This window comes from Macaca mulatta, chromosome 12, assembly GCF_049350105.2.
Source record: "Macaca mulatta isolate MMU2019108-1 chromosome 12, T2T-MMU8v2.0, whole genome shotgun sequence".
Taxonomy (NCBI): Eukaryota; Metazoa; Chordata; class Mammalia; order Primates; family Cercopithecidae; genus Macaca; species Macaca mulatta.
The window spans coordinates 47,809,799-47,822,365 of record NC_133417.1 but is presented as its reverse complement, the minus strand read 5'-3'; the positions used below and the strand labels follow the sequence as shown (position 1 = coordinate 47,822,365).

Sequence of the window (12,567 nt, the reverse complement as noted above, 5' to 3'; positions counted from 1 at the left end):
AACAACAGCCTGCCAGGCCAAGGGGGCAGAGCAAGCCCAGAGGGACTGAGCAAAGCCGGGGCAGAGTACCAGCCACTGAGGTTTTCAGCTGGCAAAGCAGCACCAAAAGAATCCCGTGTCATCATCGTGTTACAACTTTCTTTGGACAGTTTCCTAACTTCATTCCCTGTCTCTATGTTTCACCTTATAATCAAAACTCTATGTCATCCATAGATCAATTTTTCTAAAATGCAAATGAAATCATGTCTTAAGATGTTATGTAAAGACCTTTTATAAAATAAATTTTTTTCTATATTATGATTATTTTTTATTGTAGAGATGGGGGTCTCACTATGTTGCCTAGGCTTAAAAGCCTTTCTTATTGATATCTGAAAAGGGTGAAGTTTTAATATGACACACCGGGCCTGTGCCTAGTTCTAGAGTCTCATTTTGAGTGTCTCTTCCCCATGGATGCTATAGTTCAGCAAACTTAAAATTGAACTGCCCCAAACTCTCTCACTCACCTCTCTGTTTTTCCTTAAGTGCAGTTACTTATTTTCTTTGCAATATTCTTTTTTGTTTCTCTTTCTTTCTTTCTTTTTTCCCATTCACCACTGATCAGAAGGCAGGAATATTTTCTTTCTTGATTGCCCTTTTTAGGAAATCAACTTGAGTTTCAGTCCTAACTTTGTACTCCAGTCAGTTTGTTGTCTCTTTTAAAATGTTTCTGGCTGGGTGTGGTGGCTCCTGCCTGTAATCTTAATGCTTTGGGAGGCTGAGGCAGGAAGACTGCTTGAGGCCAGGAGCTCAAGACGAGCCTGGGCAACAAAGTGAGGCCCCATCTCTGCAAGAAATGTTTAAAAATAAAATAAGATAGAGAGAAAACAAGATAGTTACCTCTGAAAGAGGTAACATGCTCTATAAATCAGAAGTATGACTGGAGGTGTGAGGTATCCTGGAGGTATGAATGGATTTATCTGCCCGGTATGGCCCAATTCTCTTTGTTGTTATTAAAGCAGGAAATCAACATGACTCAAGTTTAGCACCAGGTGACGTAGGTTTTATGTGGCAAGATGACTAAGCTAAACCTGATCATCATGTGTGAAGCCAATGGCTGCTGGTCTTTACTTCTGTATCAAACCTGCTGCAATGCTTTATAGTAATGGCTATGTACTTCCTGTACACTGTCTCCTTCAGTGTTATGTCTCTTTCCAATACTCAGAATGGAATGGAGTTTAGGGATTGCTAAATTTTTAAATTTTTTGAGATAGGGTCTCACTCTGTTGCCCAGGCTGGAAGGCAGTAGCACCATCACAGCACACCTCAGCCTTGACTTCCAAGTCCCAGGCTCAAGTGTTCCTCCCTCCTCAGCCCTACAGGCATGTGCCACTGCACCTAGCTAATTTTAAATTTTTTTTTGTAGACTTCCTAATTTGCCCAGGCTGGTCTCAAACTGCTGAGATCAAGCAATCCTCCCACCTCAGCCTCCCAAAATATTGGGGCATGAGCCAATACACCTGACCAAGATATTCTTCACTGCACTCCATGGGACCATACCTCCTGCCCAGGGAGAACTCCTTGGCTCACAAAAGATAAGAGTGCACTCTCCATGCCTAGCTTCTTTTTTTATACTTATGTATTTGTGACAGGTTCAGGGTTTGCTGCCCAGGCTAGAGTGCAGTGGTGCAGTCATGGCTCGGTGGCTCACTGAAGCCTGGACCTGCCAGTCTCAAGCAATCTCCCATCTCAGCCTCCTGAGAAGCTGAGACTACAGGTGCAGGCCACTACGTCTGTCTAATATTTGTGTTTTTATGTTGTAGAGATGGGAGTCTCTCTATGTTGCCCAGGCTAGTCTCAAACTCCAGGGCTCAAACATTCCACCTGCCTTGGCCTCCCGAAGTGCTGGGATTACAGACATGAGCCACTGTGTCTGGCCCTACAGTTGGACTTCGCAGGTCTGAAACTTCATTTTATTCAAGAGCTATTCTTAATATAATAGTTTGTGGTTTAAGATTATGGCTATTAACCTTTATTAAAGACAGAATTTTCTTCTGTTTTCTAAAAAGTCTTTTTTTTTTTTTTTCGTATTCTCTTGGTTTTAAAGAGAAGAGCAGTATAAAAATAGCTAGCCTGCCCCTTTAACTGCAAGTTCCCCTTAAATCCTACTTTCGCTTCCACTGTTTCTGAACCTCCTCTCTGACAAAGGTCTAATGACTTCCTAATTGACAAATCAAAAACTGCCTTCTCTGCTGACAGCCTCTACACTGAAAGTTCTGGTTCCTATCACTTCTTTTATAGTGCAAATCTCAGTTAATTTCTATTCTCATTCTCCTTTGTCTCCTCTCTTCTCTTTCAATCTCACTCTACACTCTTTTCCTTGGGTTACTAAGGACAAAAATATCCCTTTGTTTTTATACTTGTAGCAGTTTTCGTACTGCTCTTAATAACCCTTAGCACAGGCTAAGTTCTCACTTTACCTGTACACATGATTACCGCTGTCATTTGTTTGTATGTATTGCTCCAAAATTCATATGATGGAACTTAACCCCCTAGGTGGTGGTATGAAGAGGTGGGGTGCTTCGGAGGTCATTAGGCTATGAGAATTCTGCCCTCAGGGATAAGATAAATGCCCTTTTAAAAAATGCATCATAGAGCTGCCTCTCTGCTCCCATGCCTTTTACCATATGAGGAAGCTAGACTGCATTCTCTCTGAGGGATGAGCCTTTTCTTTTCTATTCTCCTTCTACCATGTGAGGACACAGCTTTACCTCCTTCTCCAGAGGATGCAACCATAAGGCACCATCTTGGAAGCAGAAAGCAGCCCTCACCAGACACCAAATCTGCCAGCACCTTTGATCTTGGATTTCCCAGACTCCAGAACTGTGAGAAATAAGTTTTTATTTTTTTATAAATGAGCCAGTCTAAGGTGTTTTGTTACAGCAACACAAACAGACCAAGACAATTACCTTTTTTACCAGAATATTTGTTACTTGAGCATGAAGTTTTATCTTTTTTTACTGCCTTTTACATAGGAGGTAATCAAATGTTTCCTGAATTCAGGTTATTAAATTATATAATGAATTAGATATATTGCCACTGTGTTGTCTCTTTTCACCAAAATCTACTAATAAATAGTTATGTTAAGAAATTAAATACATTGCCAGGCGCGGTGGCTCACGCTGTAATCCCAGCACTTTGGGAAGCTGAGGTGGGCAGATCACAAGGTCAGAAGTTCAAGACCAGCCTGGCCAAGAGACCAGCCTGGCCAATATGGTAAAACCCCATCTCTACTAAAAATACAAAAGTTAGCTAGGCGTGGTGGCGGGTGCCTGTAATCCTAACTACTTGGGAGGCTGAGGCAGGAGAATTGCTTGAACCCGGGAGGCAGAGGTTGCAGTGAGCCAAGATTGCGCCATTGCACTCCAGCCTGGGTGATGGAGTGAGACTCCGGCTCAAAAAAAAAAAAAAAATAAAAAAATAAATAAATTAATTAATTAATTATATTAAAGTGTCACAAATTAAAATCAACACCAAAAATAAAAGCATTATGACAATGGACTAGAAAATTTAAAAACAATAAAACCAAAAAAACAAGAACAATATGCCTGAGTATCAGTTTATCGTCTAGATCTAGCATGAGTTTAACTTGGGCTCTTAGCACGAGTAGCCATAAATTAAGTAGACAAAGAGAAAGCTATTCCACACAAACAATATTTTTAACAGGTTAAGTTTAAAATCCTTTAATATGCAAGGACTTATTTTTGGTTTCAAATAGAAAAGCATGTTGAAATATGATGTTTTTTAGTCATTGGTCAGAAAATTTATTTTAGTCTAATTTTCACTAACAAAATTTTACAAGTAAAACATGACAGAGGTATGCAATTTTAATTAAAGATTTAAAAAATCCACCAGAATAAAACAAACTTTTTTTTAAAGAAGCCATCACATTAAAGAAACCATCACATTAGGCCCGGTACAGTGGCTCACGCCAGTAATCCCAGCACTTTGGGAGGCCAAGGTGGTCAGATCACTTGAGGCCAGGAGTTCGAGACTAGCCTGGCCAACATGGTGAAACCCTGTCTCTACTAAAAATACAAAAATTACCCGAATGTGGTAGTGTGTGCCTGTAATCCTAGCTACTCAGAGGGCTGAGGCACAAGAATCACTTGAAACCGGGCGGTGGGGTTGCAGTGAGCAAAGAATGTACCACAGGACTCTAGGCTGGGTGATAGAGTGATTATTCTGTCTCAAAAAAAAAAAAAAATGCCATCACATTAACAAGAATGCCCCCCGGTATTATTTAACTCTAGCTGTAGAAGCATAACGAAGAGGAAATGCTTTACCAGCACTTCTTTCCTCATTGTCACATCCCACAGCCTACTCTCTCAAAAATGAAGTTGCTTCTGTGACGAGCAATCTCAGGGATGGTAGGAGAAACATATACACACACATACCCGCAGAGAGTTATAACTAATCCTTTCCACTGCATGTCCACAAAAAAGACTGTGTTTACATTTTCAACTAGAGATCATATGAAAAGCTTATTCTTTGCAATTCTGTCTCTTAGCTTAACTGTTGACCCAAAGTCTTTGTTTATCAAACGAATCCAACTTGTGTTGTATGAGATATCCCTATTGTGTCTATTACTCTTTCTTCTTGTGCTCTCTGTCTTGAATACAGTACAATTACAGTACAGAACAATAAAAGCGACGCTTTCCTTTATATTTGCGAGAATACAGCCTATTGACATATGGCTTACTAAACAATTATGAGTACACTTACAGTGCTCACTGAATTAAGAGGGTAGCTCAGTTTGGAAAACCCTAGCATATGTATAATTTCTAAATCTGTAATATCTAGTAATCTACTTGATAAATTAATTGAATTTATGATTAATGTAATAAAAGTCCATAGTTGATCTGAAATCTTCCAAGAAAAGTAATTATTTTAAATTTATATTTAGTCTATTAGACCTCCAGAGAACATGATTAGAATTGAGCCCTTCAAAATATTCTGAAATTACATCCTCATGGAATGGCAAGAGGTAATAATTGTTCTGCCTGGGGAAGTCAGAGAGGGTTCCAGAGCAGAGTATACACACATGAACCTAGTCCCTCTCATTTGCTTACTGTAGACATTGCTAATAAAGCTCACACTCCATTCTTTTCCTCTGTTCCTAGATGTGGTCTTTCACTTCCTCAGCAGAATACTCCTGGCATGAACTTTAAAGAATGGAATGTTGTCTACCATTCCTCAGTAGAATGAGGTCTACCAACCTCGGCTGAGTGTACACAATCCTAGGAAAATGTGCATCTTGGACTAATCTGATTTAGTAAGTGAATATAAAATGCTCCCCAGGACACCTTGCTAGTAAAGACTCCAACTAAGATTAGAGGATGAATTAACAGAACCAAGAATGGACATTGGAGTGGGAATTTACCCACTAGCAATCTACTTTAATGATTATTTACTGCTGGAAAGAATGTAGAAAAGTAGGAATTCCACTTTGCACTCTGTTCCAGTACAGCCATTATAAATAGCTTTATGCAGTTTATTGACATGAAATAGGAACACACCCAATGTCACAGCAATTTTACTCCTGGGTATATATCTATTGCTTTTTCCCACATCAGTTATTTAAAGTGTCTCACCAGACCTCCTTGGGACTTTTAAGACTTTTTGCACCAACCTAATATCTAAAGAATGCAGGCAAGCAATGGAAATCCAAGAAATACCTATAGCATGAGCTCTTGGGGGTCTTATCTTTGAGCTCTAGGACTGAGCTGAGTCTCTGATTCAAATTTCCAGGATCTGTGCTAGGAATTTTGTCTTTGGAAGGTCTCCCCTCAAAAGCTCTCGGTACCTCTTTAAATAGTAAAATCAGGCTTATCCAACGGGTTAAGACAGTCATCAATAAAGAAGCTAACTTTGGGCTTGGCATGGTAATGCATTCCTATAATGCCAACACTTTGGGAGGCCAAGGCAGGCAGATTGCTTGAGTCCAGGAATTCAAGACAAGCCTGGGTAACACTGCAAAACCCCATCTCTACAAAAACTAAAAAAATTAGCTAGGCATTGTGGTGCACACCCATAGTCTCAGCTAGTCCAGAGGTCGAGGTTGCAGTGAGCTGAGATCCTGCCCCTGCACTCCAGCCTGGGTGACAGAGTGAAAGGAAGCCAACTTTAGTGTCTAGAAAAGTTTCAAATCCTGAACAGAATATCATGAATTCCATTGCCCTTTCCTTAGCAAAGCGTCAAAAACCAGACTTCTAGGCACCTCCAGAGATGCAGAGAGAGCTCTTCCAGTCTAGCTGGAAATCAGCCCTACCTGTACTGGATCCCGTAGAAACACTTCTTCACTTACAAAGAGAAATGTGGGCTATTGTCCATATAAGCATGCTTTCCATAACAAGGATTAGAAATGTTAAATATAAGAAAATGAATAGACACAATATGTGATATGCATATGATGGAATACTATGGAACAGTAGAAGGAATAATATCTATCTATATCGACAGGGATATCAAAAGTAAAATATTCAGTAAAAACCACAATCATGACATTTTCATGATATGTAGTATATAATGCAATTTTGATCATAAAACATATAAGCATATATTATATATTATTCAAAAATCCCCATGGATATAAATAATGTCATGGACAGTGGTTTGGGAAGAATGCAGATTATGAAAGAAATAATCAATGCTTATTCTGAGAGAATTGGATTAGGAATGGATCAAAGGAAAGAAAATAAGATATATGTGTGTATGTGTTTGTGAGAGGAAGAGAGAGAGATTGAGGGAAAGAGAGGAAGTGGGAAGACTTCCACACAACATGATCCTCAAAACTGCAATAATAGACAATATAATAAAAGAAAAGCAAAATAATCATAGCTGGGATTAAAAGGAGACATATTTCTGTGTGGACAAGAAGTAGAAAAACAACAAAGCAGTGAGTAGGTCTGAAGTTATGGCCCTAAATGGCTCTGGATCTTGGTGAAAAGAAAAAAAGATACAAGTTTGGCTTCTGTAGGAGACAGAAGTGCCTCTTACAAGTTGGGCTACTGGAACTATGACTGTCACTTTTGAAAAACAGAGTTGAGTGGGTGGGCATGATTTGAGTAAGGCAATTAGAATTGGAGGACAGAGAAAATATTAATAATCACATGAAATTGTTTCTTAAGTCTACAAAGTAAAATTCCAAATTATATTAAGTAGCATAACACTTGGAAAGACATACACAATGATTAAGCACTCAGATGATAAGTTTCTTCCACATCAAATTATGGTCAAAAGAATAAGTGTGTCTTAGCTTATTTAGGAAGTAAAAAACAGAAAGATTGAAACAATAAAATATGAGTATTAAAGAAACATCAATTAAAATCTTGATAATAAAAATGTAGACATTAAAATGTACATAGATATAACTTCAGGCTGAGCACAATTGGATAGAGAATTAGTAAAGACTAGAACTTTAGTTGCACTTCACTAAAGCATGTAGGTTGACCAAACAACATACTTACTGTATTTATTATTTGATTTCTGTCATCCCCAATCTTTTTCCCCCTGAATGGAGCTCACAAAATGCCCTTTTTTTGGTTGGAGGATCCCTCTCATCCATAGTCCTCCATAGTGATACTTGAGCAATCTGTTCTAGTTGTTGTTTGGTTTTAATTCGATCCATTTCTCCTCTAATGGGTGTAGAATAATATGGTTTTGCTTATTTACATATCAATAGATAGCTTTATTTGCTCTGACAGATGAATGATTCAGGACTGGGTATAGAGTCTTGAATTACAATCCTTTTTTTCTCTCTCCCTTCTCTCTCTGTCTCTCTCTCTTGTTTTTTTTAAGTGAGAAGTCTTTTTAAAATTGGGGTACCTCCTTTTATTGGCATAAGAATGAAAGTTATAGATTAATCATATCATTGCTTTATTTTCACAATGGATTTTTTTTTTCTCAAACTTTTTTCAGACTAAGACTTATTTGTAAATAAAGTCCTTGTGCGTTAATACTGCTTCCCAATCCACAAGGTTACACTTACTGTTAACTTCTCTAGATACAATTTTATTTACTCATTTTATCCAATATGCAAAAATCTACTTTTTGCCAGCAGTTAAAAAAAGAGAACCATGAGGTTCTCAAATGACTTTCCACCAAGTCACCAAAATCAAATTACCAATATCCAAACTTTTTGAAGCAATGACAATTTCTGTTTTCCAAAAAACATATTTATAGACTGAAATTCAAACTCTACATTGCCACCAGTATAATTATGCAATAGCATACAAAGCCTTAGGAAAGAGGACGTAATTCATTACAAAATATTTGTGATCAAGAAAATATTGCCTGCCTTTAAATAAATAGAAGGGGCAGAAAAATAAATATGCTTGAAGATGATCATTTTCACAAGTAAACAAAAAATACACATTTAAAAAACAAAGCAAAAATATACTTGAACTTCAGAATGACTCTGGCAGTGCTTGGGCAAATTTGTTATAAAGCAAGGTCATCTTAGACTTCTCCTCTCTCCCAGTGTTTAGTTAAGAAAATAGCAAAAGAGCCTTGTAGAGAAGGATTTCACCAAGCTGAATCCATGATAGGCATAGCCATTGGAAAAAGACTGCAGTAGTAAGTTTGGCCTATTATTGGCCTATTATTGCTAGCAAAACCATTCCACCAAATACCCTACTTTTTTTTTTTTTTTTTTTTTAAGAGACAGGGTCTTACTCTGTCACTCAGGCTGGAGTGCAGTGGTGCAAATACAGCTTATTGCAGCTTCTACCTCCCAGGCTCAATCCATCCTCCTGCCTCAGCCTCCAGAGTAGCTGGGACTACAGGCATGCACCAACATGCCCAGCTAATTTTTGTGCTTTTTGTAGAGACAATGTTTTGCTATTTTGGCCAGGCTGATCTCAAACTTCTGAGCTCAGGCAGTCCTCCTGCCTCAGCCTCCCAAAGTGCTGGGATTACAGGCATGAGCCACACCATGCTCAGCCCTAATTGCTTTTTTTTTTTTTTTTCCTTCCTGTTTGAACAAAGAAATTCTGAAAATACCAAATAATGCAGGTCAAAAATAACTCTATCTAACTGCTACCAAAGAGCAATTCTAGTTCCAACGGGACACTTGAAAGCCGAAGGGCAAAATATGATGTAATTTTTTTTTAATGCAAGCCCAAGCCTACTTTCAGTCAATATGAATTACATTTATCTGGATCTCCACTTCTTTTTCAAATTCATTTTTACACCATGAAAGTATATCATTTGTTTGATTCTGTTTCTCTAATTTCTCTCTCTCTTCCCTACTGGCTTTTATTGGTCTCTGGGGTCCCTAGAGATCTCCTTCAGTGCCAGCTCCAATTCTCTTTGTTCCAGACCAGGTTTGGATGTTTCCCTAGTTTCCATTTTCTCTGCACCCTACTGAAATTCCAACACACAACTACAGCAGGAGGTAAACAATGCAGCAAAAATAACACATTCTAGTTAGAGTCTTTGAATAGAGGATTTATCTTAGAGGATTCTTCGTTGAAAGCAGATCAGCAAAGTTCTATGACTATGGTTCTGAAAAAAAATCCTGAGTTAAAAAGGCAGTCTGTCAAAATAGGCTGCTGTCTATATTAGAAATTATACAATAATTATGTCAAAAATCTGTAATGCAAAGAAAAGTTCTTTCTTTCTTTCTTTCTTTCTTTCTTTCTTTCTTTCTTTCTTTTTCTTTCTTTCTTTCTTCTTTCTTTCTTTCTTTCTTCTTTCTTTCTTTCTTTCTTTCTCTTTCTTTCTTTCCTTCTTTCTTTCTCTCTTTTTTTCTTTTTTCTTTTTTTGAGACAGAGTCTTGCTCTGTCGCCCAGGCTGGAGTGCAGTGGCGCAATCTCGGCTCACTGCAACCTCCGCCTCCTAGGTCCACACCATTCTCCTGCCTCAGCCTCCCGAATAGCTGGGACTACAGGTGCACACCACCACGCCCTGCTAATTTTTTGTATTTTACTAGAGATGGGGTTTCACCGTGGTAGCCAGGATGGTCTTGATCTCCTGACATCGTGATCCTCCTGCCTCGGCCTCCCAAAGTGCTGGGATTACAGGCGTGAGCCACCACCATGCCCAGCCAAGAAAAGTACTTCTTAAACAAACAAGCAAAGTCTTTAACATTTATCATCAACCCCACCGTCAAATATTGCACATGATATTCAGTCTTCTATTTTTGTCTCTAAGGGGATCAAAAAAGAAAATAAAAAGTCTGTTCAGACCGTCAAGTCTAACTTGAAAATATGATGCCTGAGTCAGGTGCTCATTCTAGTTCAATGCAGTGCCCAAACAGCAGAAACAGTTGCTGAAGAACATGACGAGTATGGAGAAGAATGCTGCGTGTCAATCACAAATCCTCCAGATGAGAAGGAGCTGGTCTGGCAGGTATAACACAGATGGGGAGCCCACACTACTCGAAGGACTTTGGAAATGTGCATCGCATCAAGTGGCTCGGTATAATCCCAATCATGGTGGAACTGGGGAACTTCAGTTTGGGGGAACTTCACCTTTCAAAAGATCGTCTTCATCTTCTGCCATCTCCTTTTTCTAGGCTTCTTAAACTCCTGAAGTTCTTCGACACTTATGTCTTCCCATATCTGATAAATAGAATCAATGACTTTCTTTGACTGCTTAATCACACAAGGATCAAAGGAGAAGAAGGCGTCCAATGGGTTGGTGCATGTTCACACTGAGTCCCCTCCACCGGTATTTCTGGCCATTGTTCCTCTCACCTATAGTGTAGCAGACTCAGTGATATTTATTTGTGACAGCAGCAAATAAGTTAACCACTGAGGGCAGGCAAATCTTCAGAGGATTTAGCTGACTAGTCACTATCCCTTAAAAATGTAGGCATTGAAGACATCTCAAACCTTCTTTCAGGTTTATACTTAAAAGCTGCTTGTGTCTAAAAACAAAGGTGTGGAACACAGCTTGGAAGGCTGAGTAAAATGTTTGATGGAGAGCAATATCACAAAAACCCTTCATTCTCAGATCCTGGTTACTAAGGTATTTGTGTGGCCAGTTAACCAAAAGACCTAGGCATGATTTTATAGTTGAGATGACAGGAATGAATTTAGCTCTTGCCAAAGAGCTTCCAATATAATTTCCAGCAGCTCACCTGATGATAGCAGGATTATTTGGATCCTGCATTGTTTTTCCTAGAGATGTTCTAAAAATGCTTCTGAGAGTCCCAATTTTAAGTTATGGAGGTAAAACATGAAAAATTGTACATGACAGGAGGCAGGGACGGGCAACAGGAGTTTGCCAAATACGTTTATCAGTTTTTGATATATTACAAATCCTTTATTTTGTTATCAACCTTAACATGTATTATACATACCAGACATACTTCACGTACAGAAAAAGCAAAGACAGCAGGATGTCCAGGCATTTAGCTACAGGGTGCACCATCAGAACGAGCCATTTGGAGTCAGCCTTAGAAACAGTCCCTTCATCTTTGTTCATATTAAACAATCATTCCATGGAATCTGTCCCACCACAAGTTTGACTGCTGTTTCCTCAGCATCTTCAGTATCCTGCCAGAATGCATTCACATCCAACTTGAATAGATTTTTTTAATAATAAGCTTCAGAATTTCGTTCCTCAAAGTTGGAAAGTATATACTAATCTTTAGTAAGTTATGAATGTAACATTCCAATATTCTTTCCAATTGAACAAATGGAAATGTTTCTACCAGTATTGGCACAAACAACACAGTGCCAGTGGGACATATCTTGGTATTATTTGTAAGGTTGTATGACATGTGTCAAAATTTGCAGGAAGAAAATCACCTCCATCATCAGAATCTGAAACATTTACATGGCTCTTCTTAATGATCATTCAGGGAGGGTACCCCAAGTGGGAAGCAATTATGCTGAGACTTGGGCTAAGGAAGACAGTCTGTTGATACAAGATTACCCAGAGAAGCCAAATACTCTTCTACCACTGTTTGATTTCTATTCAACCAAGCCAATCTCAATGTAATACTGAGGAGCTGCTCAAAGTCTTTTGCCAAGTCCATGATAGAAGAGCAAAATTCTCACAGCCAGTTCAAGATCTGGTCATCCTTTATGTCTGGATCTCACAGCTGGCTCTTCAACAGCTTAAAGTTATTTGTTTCACTCTTTGTACTTCCGCAAGACTTCTGTCCCCGTTCCGTCCAGATGAACAATTTGTCTTGAGGGAGAGCTGGAAAAGTAATTCTTGAAGGGAAGCATATCTGAAATACTGGTCCATGACATACCCAGCTTCTTGACCACAGAAGCTGAAGCCTCTGTTTCCCTGGCAATCGTGTGAGAAGCAGCCTGGCTGTCCTGGGGCTTAAAGTGATAGCTGCACCTGGCCTGGAAGCCCTTTCTCTTGATTACTACGTTACAACCTGACATTGTTCAGCTATTTGCTTTATATAATGAATCCTTTTAGGGAGAATTGTATCCGACTTCTAAAATTCATTATTTAAGAATTCATTATTATTGCAGTAGCTCACTTTAAGTTCTTTGTTAAATTTCAAGTTTTAATTTCCCCCCACTGTTCAAAACATACTTAAATGCACCTATAGATAAA

The 12,567-nt window shown here is 38.8% G+C and overlaps 1 pseudogene; it reads right to left on the bottom strand.

Annotated features, from left to right (window-relative positions):
* Positions 1–10,032: 10,032 nt before the first annotated feature.
* On the bottom strand, positions 10,033–12,269 carry LOC100426752 (RNA polymerase I-specific transcription initiation factor RRN3 pseudogene; annotated as a pseudogene).
* Between the last annotated feature and the right edge of the window lie 298 nt (positions 12,270–12,567).